The sequence below is a fragment of the Pan troglodytes genome, chromosome 7 (genome assembly GCF_028858775.2).
Source record: "Pan troglodytes isolate AG18354 chromosome 7, NHGRI_mPanTro3-v2.0_pri, whole genome shotgun sequence".
In the NCBI taxonomy this organism is placed as follows: domain Eukaryota; kingdom Metazoa; phylum Chordata; class Mammalia; order Primates; family Hominidae; genus Pan; species Pan troglodytes.
The window spans coordinates 84,600,987-84,623,052 of record NC_072405.2 but is presented as its reverse complement, the minus strand read 5'-3'; positions in this window follow the sequence as shown (position 1 = coordinate 84,623,052).

Below are 22,066 nucleotides of genomic sequence, written 5' to 3'. Positions count from 1 at the left end.
GGGAGTAGACAGAAGGTTTGGCTACCTAGTCCTGTCTTGTAGCTTCATGGGAAGCAAATTTAAGAATACAGCAGCCTCTATCGCCTCTATCTTTTTTTTTTTTAAATGGATTCTTGCTCTTGTTGCCCAGGCTGGAGTGCAATGGGACGATATCAGCTAACTGGAACCTCCGCCTCCCGGGTTCAAGTGATTCTCCTGCCTCAGCCTCCCAAATAGCTGGGATTACAGGCACCCGCCACCATGCCCAGTTAATTTTTTGTATTTTTAGTAGAGACAGGGTTTCGCCATGTTGGCCAGGCTGGTCTCGAACTCCTGACTTCAGGCCCCTCAGCATCCCAAAGTGCTGGGATTCAGGTGTAAGCCACAGTGTTCGGCCAATATTCTTGATGTATAACCAAAGCCAGATATCCTCTACTTCAAAGAAAATGAATTTTCTCTTAAATATACTCATTTTTGATATGATAGTTTCATACACAATTTGATCTTAAATGGATTATCTTAGAAAATGTTTTTAAAATTTCTTTGAAATTATTTTCACTTTTTGTGTATAAAATAGCAACAAAACTATATGAGGAAAGCTAAAATGAAACTCAAGGAAGAACTCAAGCTTTCAGAAAAAAATACGTATTCTAGCTCTTCTAGCATTCTAAAGGTGGGCACTTGTTAAAACTGGAGAAACATAAATAAAATCTTCAACCATGAGGAAACAGAACCTAAGACAGTCAAACAGACACATTTTTTAAGACCCTCCCTTCCCAATTTCTTTTGTTGTTGTTCAATGGACTGTGGTAACATAGAAGTGTCTAGTAACAGAGAGGACAGATTTGAAAGAGGTAAGATTTTACAGGATATCAAAGGAAGAGATGAAAGTCATTCAGAAAAATAAGTATAAGATAAAGACCTAGGCAGGGACCTGAACTAGAAGAATGTAGGTTTGAAAATGCTTACTATGTTTGGAAAATGGTATTTAGTTCTATTTGCAGAAATGGTAAGTTGGCAAGAATTAATGTGCACGATTTACTACTGTTTACGCCACAAGTCAAGAAAACTACTATCAGTTATTTAAGCTATTAATAAAAAAGTAGATTCTCTGCTCAACTAGCAGCCCATAAGTGTAATAGTTTGGGGATTTATTGATTCATTAAGACACATGGGGGCAACAACACACACTGGGGCCTGTTGTGCATGTTGGGGCAGGGAGTGCATCAAGAAGAACAGCTAATGGATGCTGGGCTTAAGACCTGGGTGATGGGTTGATCTATGCAGCAAACCACCATGGCACACATTTACCTACATAACAAACCTGCACATCCTGCACATGTACCCCTGGAACTTAAAATAAAAGTTCATTAGAAAGAAAAAAAGAATTCAAGAGCTTCCCATTGTTCCCCTCCAACATGAAAGAGTGTTGATTTTCATCTTCGGGCTTAATAAACCCCAAGCCACCTGTAGTCAAATGGTGGCCCTTGGAGTTGAAGACATTGTTTTCTTACAATCATGACCAAAGCAGAAAGATTAGTAAGGGGAGCGAAAGTTGATCTCTTTACATACATACTACTCTCTCTTTATCATGGTGGAAACTACTGTCCAGAAGATCCTTAGTGATTTCTTTGTCTATTCTGAATCATATGAACATCTCTATCTGCAATGGAAGAAGAAGAAAATTTATCTGCCACCTCCATTAAGGGAAGAGGGCAAGGGCTAAAAGAGTTACAGATGGTTCCTTCCTTCCTTCCTTCCTTCCTTTTCTCCTTTCTTTTTTTATTCTGTAGATAATGGAGAGCCAATAAAGCTGGTGAAACAAGTTGAAATGTTAAATCCAGTGACTCTGAGAAGAGAGGCTACCATGAGAAAAGATGAGGTGCTATTATAATAATTTAGGAGACATAAAAACCCTAATGAGAGGCTGTCCTGGTGATGACAGCCAGAAACAAAAAATAAACAATATTTTAGAGAACAAAAATCAGCAAAATACACTGAGTGACTCTATAATATGGAGTTAAGCAGAGGAACAGGTAAAGAATGAGGATATTTCTTACTGGGTATGGGGCCATCAATCAAGATAGAGACTAGATGTTTTAATGAGGGATTATGGTATATTAACTTATGGGCATATACTGCATATGAGATATAACCCTGATCTTCCAAAGTAGCTGTCTAACTGAACACTGGAACCATTATGGAAGCTTTTGGACTGAGCTAAAAAAGAGCTATGGAATCTGTCTACAAAGCATAGTCACGAAAGCCACACAAATGTATGAAAAAGCTTATATAGCAGAGTCTTTTAATCAGGGATGCCCTACATTTGGCTTTTGGGAATCCGTGAATCTCCTGACATTACCTTAAAATTTGATTTTTAAAAATTTCCTCGGGGAAAAAGAGTCATATTCACTGGATTCTCAAAGGTATCAGTAAACTAAACAAGTTTGAGAACCATAGAAGTTGGGTGAGAAGAGAGGAGGACAGGAAAGGCGACCAGCTGTATTTAAGGGATGGTCAGAGGATGATGAATATAGGGAGAACTGCTGGAGTAGTTCGGGAAATAGAAAGAGTAGAAATGCAGAAACTCAGGGAGGAGGGGATTTTGAGAAGAGTATGATACAGACAAGTAAATGGAAGTAAAAGTTTTTCATTTGATTTGCCAACTAAGACATTTTGATCTCTGAATGAATAGTTTTCTAAATCTGTGTGGCAAAAGTCAGATTAAAGTGGCTTGATGTGTGAAAAGGAGAGGGAAAGAAGAGAGACAGGGAAAATAAAGACCAGAATTAAAGTGAGTTAGACTAAAACTGTAATATTTATAACCATGTTACTTAACATAAATTTTCATTAGTTATTTAATGGTGCCAAAGTAATACTGAAAACATCATTTACTCTTATGCAAATAATTTACTTAGCATTGTCAAAGGTAAGGATTTACTTATTATGTCTCACCAAACTATGTAGATTTGCTTCTCAGCTTTACAGCCCTGTGTCCACTGATAATATAAATTAAGTTTAAATAATTTAAATGACTGTTTTTAATCAGTGGAAATAAATACTTCAGTACATATTTACCTTTTAGATAATGTCTAAACTCTTTCTTTATCTCTCCAAGCTTAGCAGTAGTCAATGAAATATAATTGCATCTTAATTATCCATTTAGAGAATATATATTTCTCTGAATAATTATGGAACATTTCTGGACCTACAGAGAGTAATTTTACTGAAATTTTTTTAATCGCAATCCATTTAGCTGTGTAGACAAGGTTGCCTCAAAGAACTTCTTTTTCCCTGATTATATACAATTAGATTTTTTAAAATTACTGGTACAATAATTTTCTCTACCTTTATTCTTCATATCCATTATTTATGTAGTATAATTGGGGTACATGATATCTTATAATTTACAATCTAAATTGCATTATAGCCATGGCTAAATCATGTATTTAAATTCTGATACAATAATACTGAATACTAATTCCCTGAGGTTTCCATGGGGAAGAGAGGTTAGATTTCAATGCATGGGCAATTCTTAATGTGTATGCTTCAGATCTGATCTCTGAGGAATTTTTCAATCCCTGATTGTGATTCACACATCACTTATGGCAGAAATAAATGTGATTACAGATCGCCTTGTAAATACTAGGTGGTACTAGCTTTTGAGGATACTATTTAATATCCCAACATGTAACATATACATACACATTTATAATATTTTAATATGTTTATGCATCTGTGTAAATGTGCACACCTGCAGAGAAAGAGAACATTATCTAATTGGTAAAGATTTTTTAAGTTGTTTCATAGAGAATTCCACAAGTTTTTTAAATGGAAGCATTTTTCAATAATTACTAATAATTCAATAGTGCTAATACAGATAATATTAATCTTTTATTGGAAGCTTCATTTCAGGAAGTCATTACACTAAGAAATTCACACATTATAGTATTTGGTATTCAAGTTCTCCACTATAAAAAAGACCAAAATAAAAATGATTTAGGCAAGATAGGTTTTTCTCTCTTACATGTGTAACAGACTGTGAGTAAACGTCTTACATTCTTAATATTCAATGTTGAGTCCTTGGATCAGCAACATAAGCACTTTCTGAGAGCTTCTTGGAAATGCAGTATTCAGTTCCCACCAAGATCTTTCCAATCAAATTTTGAATTTCTACAAGATACTCAGATAAGTTGTACACAATTTAAAATTTGAGAATTTTTCTTGACTTACATAATACTCTGTGTGGATATGGTGTCTTTATAGAGGCAGGGCTCCAAGTTACTAGTTCTTTGCTTCTGTTCCCAATCCAGAAATTCTACTTTATGATCCAAGACCTGCATTCCCTACAAGCAGAAAAGGGAACAAGAGAAGGGGAGGGCACTCTACTTTCTATTATGACAAAACCTGAAGCTGTATACATTACAACTATAGATATTTCATTGCGTAGACCATAGTAGTGAGGCCATGCATGACTGCAAAGGAGGCATTGACTATGTGTCTATGTGGCTGGTTAAATCTGGACATTGTATTACTAAGTTAGAAAGTCTGAGATATGATAGTTGTTGAAAAACAAGAAGGTTCTGCCAATCTCATGCTATCTCATTACTCCTCGCAAAAGGTATTGTGCCATTCGCAGATGAAAGAACCAAGAGTCAAAGATCGTTCAGTCATTTACAGAAGGTCACTCCTATTTCTATGTTATAATCTTTCTGATTCCAACATTTATACTATTCAGTGCTATATAATACTTACTACTCACTATAGGCCTAGGAAGAGTTCCACAATTCAAATTGATGTTTTAGACATCATTTTCAAAGTAGTATTATTTATTAGCATAGTTCAATAATATGTTTCATTAGAATTATGAAACTTCCCAATAATAATCAGAATAAAAATTTTAGATTAAGAAATTTGATAATCAAATGAGAGTTAAACCATATCATTGAATGAGATTTTTTTAAATAATAAATGAATCATTTATTATTAATTTTTAATGTATGAAAGACAATGTAAAATGAAATTCATGTATACTTGAAAATATAAGGTTAAAAGGAATAATCCAAACTAATGATGTAGACAACAGATCCAGATTTTTATGCACGTATCTGAGCTGAAAATGATAATTAAAGATATTTTGTCCAATTTAATATCATATTATATAAATTTAATTTAATTAAGGATGCTCCCTTAAAATAATTTGCAACTTTTGTTTCTTTGAAAAATCTAAAAGACTGCTTTTCTTATAAACACACATACATAAACACTCCTGGATAAGCAGGAACAGCTTCTTGTAGTTAAAATTTATACTGAAGGCTTGGCACAGTGGCTCACACCAGCACTTTGGGAGGCTGAGGCAAGAGGATCACTTATCACCAGGAGTTTGAGACCAACTTGGGCAACATAGTGAGACCCTGTCACTATAAAAAAACAAAACAAAACAAAACAAAACAAAAAATACTTAGCCAGGCATGGTGACGCGTGCCTGCAGTCTCAGCTAGTCAGGAGGCTGAAGCGGGAGGGTCACTTGAGCCCAGGAGGTTGAGACTACACTGTGCAGTGATTGTGTTACTGCACTCCAACCTGGGCTACAGAGGAAGACCTTGCCTCAAACAAACAAAAAAGCGCACAGAAACTGAAGTTATTCATATTTGCCATGTGTCTGTCATTTAACCAGATATCTGATTTTGGACACATTTCTTGACTTCTCAAAACTTGTCCATCTGCAAAATAGGGGGAGTAAAACTATTCCCATACCTGAGTGAATTGGATGTAATAATTTGTGAGGCATGCTGGTATCCCTGCTCATGTAGAAGCTCATATATAGTAGCTACTCACCGAATGCTAGTTTCTATTTAAAAATAAATGATCAAGTAAACAAAGAAAACTAACAAGACAGCTCAGAAATTAGCCATTGAAGGTAGTCTTTTACCATTACAAAATCCAACTATGTCTTTTTGGGGGGACAACTTGAAGTGCTTGCTGTGTCCTTCAATACATTTTTTCCATAAAAATATTTCTCTCAGAATTCTCAAAAGATGAGGCAAAATGTTCTACATTCATTCTCATGTTGAAAACAGTCATTGTATATTCTTTCCTCCGATTTGATCTTTACATTAATCCTGGTTGCTTTCTAGTATACCCTATTCTGTAATAGTCTTGATCTATGGGATCTCATTTTGACATTGGTAAAACACAACTTTTCCATATCCAAAAATAAAGTGTGCCTTACCGTAGCCTCAGAATACAGTGCAAACAAGAATACCACTTGTTCATCATTAATTTCCATATGGAGTTCTCACTTCTTCCATTTGCATATCAAAAGAGTATCATATTTAACAAAATGCTTAGAAAATACATTTCACACAAATAATATGGCACCATTAGTGCCTAAGAGCACATAGAATGATTTCATATTTCACAGATATGTCCAAAATTTGAGACTTGCAATTTATACTGAAGAGACTGTACTAAGTTACATCATTGGTTAAAAAAATAAATTACTGTAAGTAGTAATTTATTGACTGTAAGACAACAGATGGAAATGCAAAAATCAGAATTGTAATTAAGTGAAATTGCTCATATTTCTTTTGGTATAAATGTTGCATATATTGTGCTACTTATATGTGTACACTTTCAATAGTCAACTAGCAAGTTTATTGCCTTGAATAATTAAGATCAGGTAGTTTTAGAAGCATGATAACTTTAAAGACAAAGTTTTTAGGTCATTGATCATAATTTTATATCCTTTTACAATGAGTTTGTGGTTTCATAATTACATGTAAATTGCCAATGATACATTTGTTTTAGTAGTGGCCTTGTTTTATACAATAATTATCTAATTTTTAAGATACAGTAATCTGATATTTGTGCAATATAAAATTTGATATTTACACAATATCAAATATCTAAGAAAATGGAACCTGTGTATTTTAACATCAGTTTTTAAAACATAAAATTCCAGAGCTACAGACTAGAGTAAGGGCTTTAATTTAAATGTTAATAGTTACTGTATTCATATTTGTAGTTTTGATGCATTGACAGATATGGATATATGTGGATATATGTGGGTATATAAATGTACAAAATATCATCAAGGAGAGGGTAGAGGATGTCTCTTCATGTCTAGAATAGTAGATTTCAAGATTCCTAGAATGTTTATATGATGAATAGAGAGGAAAGTTTAAAATAAGAGGCAGTAACATGTATCATCTAAAACATGTGTACTTATTATCATGAAGCACAACACTTGTTCAAATTATGGTCGAATTAACTTTTAAAATACTACATCATGCCTGAAATAATGGTAAGATACTGGTATGATAAAGTTAATAATATAAATGAACATTTATTGGGTATTTACTATTTTTCCAGCACTGTGCTAAGCATTATATTAATCCTCACATTAATCCACTATAGTAGAAAGGAAAATAGAAGTAGCAAATTTGACTGAATTGTCCTCCCCTGTTGCTCTGCTAGGAGGGAGAGATAGACTGACATTGAACTCAGGTCACCTGATTCTTTCCAGTGATATTGTGGCAGTCAGGACTCTTCCAGTGGCAAATGATAGGAACCCAATTCAAATATGCCTAATTAAACAATAACAAAAAAATGAGACGAAGGATTCATAGAATAGAAAACATAGGGATGAGTTCAGAACTTACTAAACATCATCAAGATTCTTTCTACCCTTTGCCCTTCTCTCAGCTGTTTTGCTTGGCATGTTGGCAGATGGCATTTTTTCCAGGCAGTCCAGGGATGTTCACAGAAACTCCAAGTTTATATCAGCTGGCTTAGCCAACATCAAGGCAAGAATTTTCTTCCCTGGAGTCATATCCCATGGAAGGTTAAAAATATTCCCCAGGGAGTATCTAGGGAAATTTTCAATTCATAGTTTTAATCATGTGTCAGCCCTTGAGGCCAAAGGGATGGGATTTTATCCACTGGAGTCATGTGGAGTAAAAAGGGGGTAATCACTGTCCTCTAAAAAATACAGAGGTTAAGTTTTCATTTACTGAAGAACGAGGATTAAAAAGTGTGAGATGAATTCTGTGAGATATAAGCATATTTCGAAAGTATATTTTTTAGATTTGAAAAAATCTAAAAACTTAATTGCAATTATTTTGCAATTAAATTTTTGTTACTTTTACAAAACTAAAAAATATACATTCAAAAGATATGATAAAGGGTAATTGTGTTTTATGATATTTGCATTGCTGATATTTTTAAATTGTCTTTCATGAAATATATTACTTCTGTACTTCATTTATTAAAAGAAGAATATAAAAAGAATAGCAACTTGCTAACAGTTATCAGAAATATTAGTACTACATATTAGTAATTAGCATTCAGTAATATATTAGCTTTTACTTCTAGTTATTTTAGAAATGTATAATTTGTGACCTGCCCAATTACAGTAATTATTTACTTAGACACTATTTTAAAATAATTTTAGAATTAAGAGATATTCCTTATCAATTTTTGATCTTCTATTATAGGCTATGCTTTTCACATGTTTGGACAACTAAATGTAGTTAATATTCAGGTATTTTATGTGAATTGAAACATATTTTCAGATAATTTGTAATTGAATTTATTTATATTTTTTCTCACTTTAGGTTTTTCCTAACAGATTTCCTCTATTATGAATTTCTTGTGGTTTCATCTAACTTATATTTACTTAAAAAAATAAGGTAGAAGAGACACTTCTCTGATTCTTGATTCATACCTAATTTAATTTATGTCCTTTGATGATTGCCTCACATATTTCTATTAATATTTCTGTTTTCAGAAACATGTAAATTTATTGTGGATTTTAAGAAAATATTGCTGCTCTTTTTATTGCATTCATTGCATACAATTCCTTGTTTATGCTCTTATACTTTTACTAATTGAAGTGCATTTATCTGCAGTAATAGCACAGATCCTAAATGTGCACTTCTGTGAATTTTGACAAATGTGTATATCTGTGTAGCCACAACTTCCATCAATGTATAGAACATCCTTGAGTTGTCCAAGAAAGTTTCCTGTGTTGCTTTACAGTAAGTCTCCCACTCCTACCAGAGACAACAGTTGTTCTATCAAAATAATTTGTTTTGCTTATTTTTAAAACCCATATAAATAAAACTATAAAGACTTGTAGTTTTATGTGTCTGATTTCCATAAGATTTTTGTATTGTATATTGTTTTCCATCTTTTAAATTTAGTCTAGATTTGTTTTTATATTTAACATGAGTCTTTTTAAGACAGTATATAATTTGAAGCTGCTCTTTATCCAGTCTGACACAATCTGTTTTAGCCTGAGTGTTTCATTCATTCACATTTAATATAACTATTAATGTGATTGAATGTAAATCTACTAACCTGCTATTTGTTTTTAAATTTGTTCTATTTCTTGTTTGTTCTCTTATTCTTTTCTTAACTTTTACCTTTTAGTAGCTTACTACATCTATTTTTTGTATTTTTAGCTATACTTCTCAGTTACATTGTTTTCTTAATGACTTTAAATATGCTAACAACATATGGCAGACTATTTAGAATTAATATTTTATTAAGTCACATGTAATATATGAAACTTACAAGAGAATAGGTCTATTTACTCCATCTTTTGTCAATTGTTATCATATATTTCACTTCTACATTTGTTATAACCCTTACAATGTATTAATATTTATGCTATTAACAGTTAATTCAATTTTAAGAAATATATATATTTAAGAGAAAATAACAGCTTTTTATATTTACTCACATATCTTTAATTTTTGATGCTACTCTTTCCTTCATGTGATTTTTCTCTTTTTTTATTTTTATTTTTTAATTTTAAGTCATGTGCAGGCTTGTTACATAGGTAAACTTGTGTCCTAGGGGTTAATTGTACAGATTATTTCATCACCCAAATATTAAGCCTAGTACCCAAATATTAAGCCTAGTACCCAAATATTAAGCCTAGTACCCAAATATTAAGCCTAGTACCCATTAGTTATTTTTCTTGATCCTCTCCTTCCTTCCACTCGCCACCCCTGTAGGCCCCAGTGTGTACTGTTCCCTTCTGTGTGTCCATGTGTTTTCATTATTTAGTTTTCACTTATAAGTGAGAACATGCAGTCCTTGGTTTTCTGTTTCTCCATAAGTTTGCTAAGGATAATGGCCTCCAGCTCCATTTTCACTGCAAAGGATATTATCTCATTCCTTTTTATGGCTGCGTAGTATTCCATAGTGTATATGTACCATATTTTCTTTATTCAATCTATTTTAATGGGCATTTAGGTGGATTCCATGTCTTTGCTATTGTGAGTAGTGCTTCAACGAACATACGTGTGCATGTGTCTTTATAATGGAACAATTTATATCCTTTGGTTATATATACAGTAATGAGATGGCTGGGATGAGTAGGTATTTCTGTCTTTAGGTCTTTGAGGGTGATTCTCAGTTTCCAGCTACTACCATTCTCTTCCATCTTGAAGAACTTTTCCTAGTATAGTATTTTTCATATTACATGCCTGCTTGCAATACATTCACTCAGTTTTTTTATTGGCTACATATTTAAAGGCTGATTTTTTTTCTTTCAGTATTTTAAACAATATTCTGTTGTCTCTGGTCTCTTCTGAGAAGTCAGCCTTCATTCGAATCATCTTTTCTCCAGCATATAATGGGTGTTTTCTTTCCGGCTGTATTTAATATATTCTCTTTTTTTGTTGCCAGCTGTTTGAGTATGATGTGCTTAGGTGTATTTTTCTCTGGGTTTATCCTGTTGGTACTCTTTGTGCTTCTTGGAAATAGGGGTTGGTAGTGTCGATCTTTTCTTTAAGAAATAGGCCTATATTCCTTCCTATTGCTTCTCCCCTTTCCCTCTGGAGCTCCAATTATGCTAGCATATTGTTTCAGGGGTCATTCAGATTCTGTTGAGTTTGTTACATTCTATGCTTTACATGGACTTGTTTTCATGTTCACTGAGTCTTTCTTCTCAAGTTTAAAAACTTACATTACAGTGATTACAAAATAAAAATTATTGAAAGCCTTTAAATTTATATAAATATATATATATATACACTATACATATATTTATTGAGGTTCTTGTCTTCATTAATTCTACAATCTCCTGCCTCTGTTTCTCAATTAATCATTCAAGTATGGTCCCAGAATAAGATTAAGTAAAGTGAGAAAAATTCATATTACAAATATCTATATCTATAATGCAAAGTCCTAATAAAAAGCAGGTTTATATTATTATGGTGCTTCAGAATTTGGATTTCTCCATACATTTCAGAGAGCTGTAAGATTCTGACTATCATCAAGGAAAATTACCTATGAGAACACTGACAACATAGGAACTCAATAAAAAACTTGCTAACGCGCTAACATTTGATTGATAGTTTTCACTTTTATGTCAATGATTGTTTCAGTTCATCATGATCATTCTATCAACACTCTGAAATTATTACCAAGGTAAACTGTGATTCCCAAGGCCTTTGTTTTTGTCACTCTCCTACTTTATTGATCCTGATGGTCCCCAGTGATGTGAATTTCCATTAACCTGATATTTGTATACTGCTCTTTTCAAGAAAAAAATATTTTTAAATCTAAGAGGCACAGCAAAATGCACTGGCAATAAAGTATTACCAGGGTCCAATCTCATTTTGACAAACATTCTCTAGACGAAGAATTTCAAGTTTTTGGCATTGAGATGGCAAGACGTTTAGTTCTATATGAAACAAAGGCATTAATGTAATTATGCAGAAGTGTCAGGGAATCAAAACGAAAGTGTAAACAAGAAGTACAACTAAAAGGCAAGGCACTTATGGTAAAAGTAGCTAAATTTTCACTGCATAAAGTACTTTCTCTGCAATTCAGCAGAATATATCTATTCAATGATCCGGAAGCTTTTCAAAATTGATTTCATCATCTATAGAGAAGATGGGATCTGGCAGCAATAGCTTCCATGCAGCCAGACAGAGTTCCATCTTCTGTTCTAAAAACTCTTATTAGGGGGTGTCATAACATAGGCACCATTTTGTATGCACGATTATGCATGCATTTTTTCGGGAATTTATTTTTGTGGCTTTTATTAGATTCTGAATACAAGTCTCCTAATGTGAAGAAAATAATAATTATGATGGTACAATTTAGAAGTGTGTGCAAAGGCCTAACATTTGTAATTAACTTCCTACAAAAGAATACTAAGAGAAAATTCTTTAAAATCTTAGTTTATTTATTGGAAAATATCATTCCAATTTAAACTGTGATCCTAATATCTAAACATTCAGTTAGACTTTATTAAAATTAAAAATGTTTGGCAAATAAAACAACAGTGAAATACAACCTACAAAATGGGAACAAATATCTGTCAATCATTTATCTGAGAGAGGATTAGCACGCGAATATGTCAACAACACTTCCAACTCAACAATGGAAAGACAAATAACCCAATTAAAAATAGGCAAAGAATTTGAATTTATACTTTAACAAAGGTATACAAATTATCAGTAAATACATGAAAGGATGCCTAACTCATTAGTCATGATGAAATGCAAATCAAAACCACAATGAAATACCATTTCCCACATACTAAGAAGGATAAAATAAAGAAGATAATAACAAGTGTTTACAAAGCAGAGAAATTGGAGCCCACATACATTGTTGGTAGGAATAGAAAATGGTGCTACTGCTTTGGAAAAGGGTTTTTTAGTCCATCAAAATGTTAAATATAGCGTTACATATGACTCAGCAATTTCACTCCAAGTGCCCAAGAGAAATGAAAGCATATGTCTATGGAAAACTTGTGCATGAATTTTCATAGCAGCATTGTTCATTTTAGCCAAAAAGTAGAGATAACCCATGCTTTCTCTACTGGTGAATTAATAAACAAGGTATAGTATATTAATACGATGACATATTATTTAGTAATAAATAGAAGTACCGCTGCATGCTATAACACAGATAAACTTATAAGGCATTAAGCTAAGTAAAAAAGACACTCACCAAAAAAAAAACATGTATTATATGATTCCCTTTATAAGTGAAATACCTAATTTTAATTGCAAATCTACAGAAAATAGATCAGTTATTGTCACGGGAGGAAAGGTAAAGAAGAGTGGGAATGGAGAATGACTCCTAATGCCCATAGAATTTTCTTTTAGGGTGATGAAAATGTTCTAAAATTAGATTATGGGGATGGTTGCACAACTCTGTGACTATACTATAAGCCGCTGAACTATACACTTAAAATTGATTAATTTTATAGTGTGTGAAATGTACCTTACTAAAATTATAAGGAAAATTTAAAAGACAAGCCTTTATGAATTGTTAGAGTTTAAATGTTTGACAATACTAAAACTGACATTTCGTTTGTTGTTTTTGTTTTGAGACAGAGTCTCACTCTGTCACCCAGGCTGGAGTGCAGTGGCACGATCTCTGCTCACTGCAGCCTCTGCCTCCTGGGTTCAAGTGATTCTCCTGCCTCAGCCTCCCAAGTAGCTGGGATTACAGATGCGCCACACCTGACTAGTTTTTGTATTTTTAGTAGAGACAGGGTTTCACCATGTTGGCCAGGCTGGTCTTGAACTCCTGGCCTCAAGAGATCCATCCACTTTGAGCTCCCAAAGCGGTGGGATTACAGGTGTGAGCCACCGTGCCCAGCCTATTTGTTTGTTTTAATGTTGGTAAGATGTTTTATTATATAAATATAATTTTTAATCCAAATTAAGCACAAACTTTACCCAAGCTTCTACCAAACTTGCATCCGCTTTTATGTTTTATATTTTTTCCTGTTCCTGTCCATAAACAAAGTTTAATGTAATTGTAATTATCAATTAGAACATCTCTTGCCTTTCGTCTCCATTCTTTTTAAAAGAATAATGACATTTAAGTTTTGTGACTAATTCAAATTATTTTTCAAATACAAATCATTAGTACTATTTGTGTATGAGTAAATCCATTAACGATCCCTCTCAATTGTTTTCTTGTCAAAAGCAGGTAGACAAAGCTATGCAATACAAAATGCTGAGATGATATAAAAACAAAAATAAGATGTAGAAACTATTATGTTAAAAGATGAGCTTAGCGGGAGGGTAAATTGTGACTAAAAAGATTTTTAAAAGCAGCTTCTGTGTTTTCCTGACTTTTTTTTTTTTTTTTTTGGCAAGGATGAGTCAAGAAAGGTTAGGCTCAGATGGTCTGTGTCATATCATATTCTTCTTATACCTGAAATCACAACATTATTCACAGGCAATAACACTCGTTTACTCTGAGAAAATTTCAATGCTAATATGTTTCAGTATCATTTTAAGTATTAAGTCATAACCACAAATATATTTTGATTCTAAAATAAGTGAAAAACTCATGGATGCCATTAATGTGGTTTTCTTCTTTTGAATTGAATCATGAAACTTTCTAATTTTTTTGCTAAGCTAATATAATTTTTTAAAGAATTAGTAAAATTTCTAGTTAGCAATTATTTTTCTGCATACCTTTAACAAAATAGGAACTAAGTAACTATATATCAAATGAGTTTATCTAACCTGGATTACAAAAGCTGTTTAAAATGGAGAATTAAAAGAATGCAAGAAGATTGAATTTTTCTAAATTGAGTTTTATTATATTGAATTTTAGCAAATTCTAAAATATAAAACATAAGTTGTTATTAATAAAAGATCATATTTTATCTATACAACTGAAAAACTAAAAATAAAATTAAAACATTTTCATTTGGAAGTGTGATTTATAATTACAAATTACTGAGTTTAAGTCATATTTTTTCCCACAGTATATAAAAACAATGGAACACTATCTGAGATCACTATTTGATATCCTTTTCTGTATGTGGAATAACGTGGGTTATAATATAGACATTCATTTTACTCCATGTGTTTTTGGTATTTCAAAGGAGAAAAGAAATTGGCTGTTTGTAAGCATTCATTAATGCCTAAATAATCATCTTAAAGCCAAGTACAAAGTTGCAAGCAAAAATCTGCTAGAAAAACCCATTAAAGTTACTTTACATCCAATGTTCCAAAATATTATAATGCTAACAAAGCCTCATACAATGTCCATTGATGAATGTCTTTTCTCAGTATGCACAGCCCTACGTAATAGACTGTGCACCTCAAGATAAACTTACGTTTTCCATAAATCAGCTTAGGGGCGATTTCCAACTTTGCAGTTAGATGCTGTATTTTATAATCTAAAAGATTTATCTTTTCCTCTTTTAAAAACTATTTTAAGTTACAGCATTCGAATATTATAAAAATACAATGCCATGAAACTTGTGAACCTAGTATAAAAATTGCTCTATGGAAAAATTAAAATTGTTATGTTTATCTCTAAACAACATGATGCTCCAGCTGTTAAAGAGGGAAAGTGTTCTTTTTAAAAAGACAAATGTTTCTGTGTTCACCGTCAAATCTGTAAGCTTTTAAACTATTAAAGACAAATTTAAAATATGTAAAGACAAATTGTGAATCGATACAAAAAATATTTGTTGGGTAAATTAGTTACAGGCCTCTCAAGGGAGTTAGTGCTTTTCAGCATGTAAAGCAGGTGGAGGAAATTTGGCTATACTTATTTAAGCATCGGTATTAATTTACAAAATTTTAATGATAATTTGTTACTACTTTTCTATTAGTATTAAATTGATAAGTGTATGTTTTGAGTTTTAGTTTATGCAAATAATTATTTCCTTGCTTTAAAATTTTGCCATTTCATAAATGCTAGGCAAAAAAAAGGAAACATATATAAAGTAAAATGATGCAATATTATTTACAAAGTACTAGATAGTTGTTTCTATGCAAAAATGCTTGGCAAAGATGTTTAACCTGTGTACATATGCATCTTTATATGCAAAATCCTTATTTCTATAAGACTTGAGGGGATGCCTGTCCCTTTGAATTATGACTAATATGTGTCATTGAAATAATAAGGTAGAGTTTGGCATATATTTCACATATTATAAATAACTATAAGGTGTATGTGATTAAATACGATTGTAAGAATCACATATAATTTTATAACAGATACTTTTCATAATAGAAATCACCAATTTTGCACGTTTTCAATTTAAAGTGGATTTTTACCTCATCTTAATTGACAGTAAAGGCTTATAAGCAGGTCTAAAATATAATGAAAATCATTATTAATGATCTATAATCTAATTTTATTTTTTTCTCCAACATTGTATACAGGTTGAGCATCTCTAATCCAAACATTCGAAATCTGAAATGGTTCAAAATTTGAAAATGCTCAAGTGCCGGCATGACACCACAAGTGGAAAATCCCACACCTCATCTCATGTGGCAGGGTCCTGGTGGAAACACAGGTGCACAACTCACAGCTATTCAGAATGCCTCCCCATTGCTAGAAGACCCACTTTTTGGTCCTTTAATTGCTTCTATGTGTCTTCTCACCTAAAAGTTAAAATCCAGTGTATGGTAACCTTTTCATCAAAACACAGTGCCGTAGGTAGAGACTGAAAACCTGCCATTGTTTGTTGCTGCGGTTTAACAGTTGATCCAGGTATTCTGGTCATGTTATTGTGTTGCCTGGTTACCCTAAACACATTATTTCTTCACCGTTTTAATGGTGTGTCCTATTTTTCAATGTTAAGTAATTTTGAGTGAATAAGCGCAAGAAAATGATTTCTTATGGGTAGTATGTAAATTTAGAGTCAAGAATGATGGTGGTATTGAATAAACACACATTGTCCACATGGGGCCCTGAGATAGTGACACCATTGCTTTCTGGTGGTTTAAAGCATACAAACTTTGTTTCATGCACCAAATTATTTTAAAATGTCGTATAATTTTACCTTCAGGCTATGTGTATGATGTGTATGTAAAACTAATAAATTTTGTGTTCAGACTTGGGTCCCACCTCCAAGATATTTCATTATATAGGTGCAAATATTCCAGAATCTGAAGAAAAAAATCAATAATTTGAAACACTTCTGAGCCCAAGCATTTCAGATAAATGACACTTAACCTGTACTCTCATCCTCAACATTTTGGGGTCTTTTGATTTTTCACGTTATCCCACTTACTCTTTCACATGGAAATCATACTAGTTTCCTCATCATTTTAATCTTCATATATTTGAGTTGCTGTGGACAATTTTATAACCCCCCTGGAGCTCCTGGGCTTCCTTGACCTTCACATGTGTGATATTGATGGGGAAAAGGGCAGGTAAATTTAAGTCATATTGTCAAAACCCTGCATTGCTTTCCTGAGAGCAATTGTGACACACTGTATAAAATGTTAGAATTCTGACAGTCAGTTCTACTGCTTTGAACTTACTTTGTCCAAACATAATAATATAGGGTAAATTGTTAAATATAGTAATAATAAGAGTTCAGAGATCCATTAACATGGTTAGCCAATTTTCAGAAAAACTCTCATATCAATTTATATTTTGTGTTCTTATAATATACAGACAATGTAATATATACACCATTTGATATATGCACAGATGATCCATGGTTTATCCATTCTCTACTACAAAATGAATAATTTTGTCATTTTTTTTTCTCATTTCAGAAGCACTTCTGAAGAACTGGGCTTCATGATGAATTCTAATTTGAACACCAGTTGGAAGTGTTTTGATTTCTTCTGAACTTATATATTTATCCCCATAAATTTATCACTGAAACTGAAAAAATATGGTATCAAGATTTACTTATCTTTGTTTTCCTTCTCTCAACTCATTTCCTCCAATATAGTTTGTTTACCTACCTATAACATAAAGGCCAAGACACCACGTGAGCTGGCTCCTAAAAGTATCTGGTGATGCCACCTGCTCCTAGCATTTACCTTTCCTCCTCTTTGAAAGAAGTTTCATGGAGGAGAGCATGCAGGCAACCAATATAAATGCATACATCTCTCATATAATAATTTCATTGTTTCTCATTGTCTTTTGTAGGCCAATTCAATTTTCTCTAACTAAAAAGTCAACCTTACTTACTTATATGCTATACTTGGTTTCTGGGGTTTTGTCCAGTCATTTGAAGAGATCATCTGAAACATGTGAAAGAAAAGTTTAAAATGGGCCAGGCGTGGTGGCTCACACCTGTAATCCCAGCACTTTGGGAGGCCGAGGTGGGCGGATCATTTGAGGTCAAGAGTTCAAGACCAGAGTGGCCAACATGGTGAAATCCAGTCTCTACTAAAAATACAAAAATTATCTGGGCATGGTGGCACATGCCTGTAATCCCAGCTACTCAGGAGGCTGAGGCAAGAGAATTGCTTGAACCCAGGAGACAGAGCTTGCAGTGAGCCAAGATTGCACCACTGCACTCCAGCCTGGGTGACAGAGTGAGGCTCCATCTCAAAATACATAAATAAATAAGGTTTAAAATGTTTTAAACTACTTTTTTTAAATTGTAAGCCTGTGCTTTAAATAATTCAAGAAATTTTTAAAGCTTAGATTGAAATAATTTTTATTAAAATTAAAAATATTTTAGAATAAGAAAAAATATTTTAATTTTAAAGTGTAAAGCACAACTTTGAAAACAAGCATTACTTCTAAAATTTGGAAGACTCCAAATTACAGACAGGAAGAGAAGAACAACAACCAGTTATGGACACACCAACTTCGGTAAAATATAAGCTTTGATTATCCTTACCTAGAATTTTGCAGTGAGAAATATAAAGATAAATGTTCTTTTTTGAACTTCAGTATAAATGTAAGTTTTATGTTTCATATTTTAATTTTGGCATTAGTTTAGAATTGAGGTTTAGAATGGTATATAACAGTACTTATGTAGTTCAATTGTCTAAAATTCTTAATATAATAGTAGAGCGTAAGAAGAGGGACTGATGGTAAACGAGCCTTCTGAAAGTTCCTTTTATACTCATTTAAATAGTATTCACCAAACACTTACTATATGTAAGGTACTAGTGACACAGCAATGTATAAAGCAGCTGTCTTTCTTGAAACTTTTTACTAGCACTAAAATAGTTTCAAGAACCTGAAACGCTGTCATTCTTATAATATCTTTCCTCACCCATGTCCAGCTTCAGTGAATCTAGGATTTCTCCAACACAAATGTTGCTGTGAGAGAACTGAGTGGATCTGCATGGCCTAGTTAAATGCCACCAGTTCTATTCATTATTCCTCTAAGCACACATAACTCAGAATATTTCTGACTAAATCATTGTTATAAGCTGTGGATTCAACACTCAAAAACTCAACTCTTCGCCATATAGATTCAATAATTATTCTTTCTCCACCCACTGCGAGATATTTCAGCAAGCCTCTAAAACACTATACGCTCTTGCCTGGATAAGAACACTTGAAAAAGAAATTTTTGCATGATTCCATTACAAAATAAATTTTAAAATAATTTGTTTACTCTTTAGCCACTAATAAGACAAATAATGTCAATCAGCATTAATAAAATAATAAATATATGAATTAATTATAGTATTTTCTCTATATAATCAGTGGTAACTTTCACCTAATAATTAATATTATTCAAAAACGATATTATTTAAGCCAATGAAATATAACATTTCAACTGAAGTTTCTACAACATAGCAAAAAAAAAATTCAGAAGCTATTCAAAGAAATCAATACTTATGAGCAAAGTATTTCTTAAAGATACAAATGATACTTATAAGAAATTGTTATCAAGTTCTTTCTGTTCTATTCTTATTGGACTCTATGGAAGTTAAATAAAAACCAATTGTTTTTTTCTAATTTTAGAGCATTTATTCTAAAAGCAGTATAAGCTATGTGCTCAGAGAATTATTTGATGCTGCATGCAGTGACACCAAAAGGAGTTTTTAGGAAAAGGTGGTACTTTTATATGTTTTATATTTATAAATTATGTATGGCATATTTATGCTACAGTCAAATGTTAACAATAGCAACCATAGAGCCATAGAGGATGAAGAAAAATAAAATCAAAATCAGTATGCAAATAACAAATCCACAACCGCAGGCCATTCTACAAATTATGAAGGGTTAAATGGCATGGATTTGTTTCTTAAGAATCCATAATCTAACAGAATTACAGTATAAATATTACCTGTGTTTATATTAATAAAACCACTTGACATGATGATAAAGTCACATAATTGTCAGATGCCAAATCATCACATAACAGAAACTTGAAAACATAATTTAAAAGACAAACCAAGTAAGTCATTTTATACCCTAAATCCTAAATACTCAAAGGTAAAAAAGGATTAAGAATAAAATAGGGATAGTGTCCCAAGGCAGAAACCATGTAACATATTGTCGTATATTCAGATGATAACTCAGCATCTGGCATGGAGCAAGTACACAATAAATCCATGTACAAATAAATGATGCAATAAACAAACAATTGAATGAAGCAGCTGGGTGCTTCAGTCAGTTAAGTGTTTGATTTTCACAAGACCTAAATTTTACTTTCAACGTCTACTTATCTCTCAAAAGTGTTACAATTTGGTGAAAAAAAAGTGGAAGAGTGTTTTAGAAAGAAAAATTGTTCACATGAGAGAAACAGAATTTCAGAGCTGAAAGTCTCTAGCTTTTCTCCTTAGGACACACTGCATAAGAGCAATGATGCCTAACAAACACAGGCCTTTGTGTACTCTGCAAACAGTGTCTAATAAATATAGCAGACAATAAAAATAGACAAATTAAAATACGCATACCTACACACAGAGGCAATTTTCCAAGAACACTTTTCAAGGTTACAGAGAAAAATGTTTTACTTAAAACTCACCATCAAGAACTTAATGAACAATTATAGCCTTCTGTACGAGCATACAATAGCCAAACAATGGTTGATTCAACAGTAAAGTAAATTGTCTATTACAGACAGTCCCCATTAAAGAGGAAAATGAAGAAAGAGAATATAAGAACTGGAGAGCAATATCTTGCAATGTGTTGGGACAAGTAGGCTGCAACAGAGAAGAACTGAGTAAAAAAGGGGATTTAGAGAATTACTAAGAAAGTATACACAACTAGAATAAGTGTGTTAAGAAAAAAAAATTTTTTTAAGCTGATTTTTTTTTATTTGAGACGGAGTCTTGCTCTGTCACCCAGGCTGGAGTGCAACGGCGTGATCTCAGCTCACTGCAATCTCCACCTCCCAGGTTCAAGCGATTCTCCTGCCTCAGCCTCCCGAGTAACTGGGACTACAGGATCATGCCACTGGGCCTGGCTAATTTTCGCATATTTTTTTAGGAGAGGTGGGGTCTCACCATGTTGGCCGGGCTGGTCTCGAACTCCTAGCCTCAGGTGGTCTGCCTGTTTTGACCTTCCAACGTTCTGGGATTACAGGCATGAGCCACCACTGCTGGCAAAAAGCTGATTTTTATTTCATGAGCCTGAGGAACAAAAAGAATAACCGTCCAAATACTAAACAATATTTTAACAACCTTGACACTTTAGTTTAATTTAAGGATACCAAATTTAAGACAAAATAGTTTCTGACAGATCTCCTTTAAAAGCTGTAGAATGATTCCAAAAATCACTGTGTGGTTTCAGTGCTTACTGGTATCAAAATATGCCTGGTGAAATAACTGACATTAAGAAAATGCCTTTCAAATTTCCAGTATTTCAAGAAAAGGCAATAGCCTCACTCCTGCCAGGACCCCAAGTTAGAAACCTGTGTCACCCACTACTTTTCCATTTATTCTCAGTATCATATTAGTCACCAGGTCCTATAAATTCTCTTTCCAAACTGTCCTTTGAATCTGGACATTCTTGCTGTTCCTATAATGCCCTCAGTTTTAGCCCTCCTCTTTTTTTTTTTTTTTCTTAAATTGTGCTTCCTCTGCAATTTCATCAGAAATTCCAGCCTCCAAAATAGAACTGGAATCTGACTACTCTTCTACATTAACATCCACCTGGTCTGGTCTAGACACCATGCTCTCTGACCTAAAACAAGAGCTTCCTCTTCATGCTTCCAGAATCTTTCTTCTTAAAAATAAATAAATAAATAAATAATCTGGTTTATCACCCAGTTAGCTTTAAGTCCTTTGATAGTTTCCTTCTGCTTTTTAGATAAAATTCCTTAAAATGAGCAACGAAACTCATCTAGAATCGCTCTTCCTGCTCCTTAGTGAGCTTCACTTGGGCATTCTTTTTTCTCCACCTACAACACAAT